A 2,122-nucleotide genomic window follows, 5' to 3' on the forward strand; every position below is an offset into this window, starting at 1 on the left:
CATCCATCATCCATCCATGATCACCACAGTGTGCTGTGGCTGTGTGTGGCCACCCACACTGCCCAGCCCTGCAGTGTCACTTTGGGGACTTTGGGGACCCCCCTGATCACCAGGACAGTCCCCACCCCACCCCTTCTTGTGTGTCCCCGCAGTGGTTCCTGCTCTGCCTGTGATCATCGGTGCCGAGACCTCGGAGACGTCCCCTGCCATCACCAGCACGCGCTGGAGGAGCCGGACGCGGCTGCAGAACGTGCAGTGCCAGGAGAGGCACCGAGCCATGGGCACCCCAGCGTGGCACGTGAGAACCCCAAACCTCCCCCACACGTCCCCGTTCCAGAGATGTGTGTCCTGTTCCTGCTGGAGACCCCCTGGACAACGGGAACATTCTGGGGTCGTTCCAAGGTGCCCCCTGTGCCGGGGGGTGGTGGGGAATGGGCACCCCAGATCCGGGCAGATCCCGCTTTGGGGACCAGGAGAGCAGATGGCCTTGTGGGCAGGGTTATCCCGGCCTTTTGAACCAAAAGACAGAATTCCAAAGATTCCCCAACGTTCTGCTCTGCAAGGACAAGGCACAAAATCCTCTGGGACGCTCAACTCCAGCGGGGCAGCTCCAAGTGGAGCCCTCTGGGAACATCCCCGAGTTCCGGCAGGGTGGAGCCCGGATCCCTGGAGCCCCAAAATCCCGGCGGGGGAGGAATGGCCGTGGGGGCTCTGGCACACGAGGGGGCGGTGGGGACCCGCTCCCCCAGCTCCCCCCTTCCCCCGCAGGTGCAGCTGTGTGACACGGTGACACCGGAGGGTCCCCGCTGGCAGCACGAGCTGCAGAGCGACACCGAGTTCGTGTTCCAGGTCCGGTGCCGGCTCAGCACCGCCCGCAGCCCCTGGAGCGCCTGGAGCCCCCCCTTCTTCTACAGAACCCCCGAGACAGGTGGGCTCAGCCCCGGTGACACCCGTGGGTGGTGTTTGTCACCCCCGGCACAGCTGCCCGGGGTTTCAAACCCTGCGGATGTGGCACTTGGGGACGAGGGACAGCGGTGGCCTTGGCGGGGCTGGGAATGGTTGGGCTCGATGTTCTCTGAGGGCTTTTCCGAGCAGATTCCGTCATCTTTACCGGCTTGCTGGCTCCCCTGGGTGGAAAAATCGCATCAGTCGAGGGGTCGCGACAAATCCCTGTCCCCATGTCCCCTCCCCTGCCGGTCGGGAGGGGCTTCCCGGGGGCTGCGGGTGTGTGGGAGCCCCGGGGTGCCCTGCGGTGTCCCCCGGGTGTCACAGTGTCCCCTCAGGGGTGTCCCGGTGCCCTCCTGGGGGTGTCCCGGTGTCCCCCCGCCTGTCACGGTGTCCGCTCCTCCGCAGTCCCCGCCGCTCCCGCTGTGTGGCGGCGCCTGGGCCGGGCTCTGCCGAACGGCAGCCACGAGGTGACGGTCTTGATCAAGGTAAGGAGGTTTTGGGGCAGCTCCTGCCAATTTTCGGCTCTGCCGCTCCTCCCCGAGCAGCCGGGGGTGCCGCCCTCCCCTCGGACGGCAGCAAAACCTCTCCATCCCCTCCAGGCTGAGCCCAGCCGAGGGCTCGGTGTCCCGGTGGTGGCTCAGTGTCACACACGCGTGTCCGTGTCCCGCAGCCTGCCCGGGATGCCCGGGGGAGGAACCTGAGCTTCGCCGTGTCCGCGCAGAGCCCCGAGGGGCGGCGGCTGCTGTGCCTCACCTCCGGCTCCGAGTGCTCGGTCCTGGTGCCACCGGGAGCCCGCAGCCTCCTCGTCACCGCCCGCAACTCCAAAGGGAGCTCCAGCCCTGCCAGCATCCCCCTGGAGCGGGCTGAGGCTCGGGAAGGTAGGATGGCAGCTCCCGGGGAAGCGGGGAAATGCTGCCGGCAGAGCTCTGCCCGCCCCACCGAGGGAGCACAAAATCCTCCAGGCAAATCCAGCGTCCCCCGGAGATGCCCCACAGCTGTTTAAGGAATTCTGGAGTGCTTTGGGTTGAGAGAGTCCCTAAAACCCATCTCATTTCACTGTTCCATGACACCTCCCACTGTCCCAGGCTGCTCCAAACCCATCCAGCCTGGCCTTGGGCACTGCCAGGGATCCAGGGACAGCCCCAGCTGCTCTGGGAATTCTATCCCAGGGCCT

This window comes from Parus major, chromosome 8 (genome assembly GCF_001522545.3).
Source record: "Parus major isolate Abel chromosome 8, Parus_major1.1, whole genome shotgun sequence".
NCBI lineage: Eukaryota > Metazoa > Chordata > Aves > Passeriformes > Paridae > Parus > Parus major.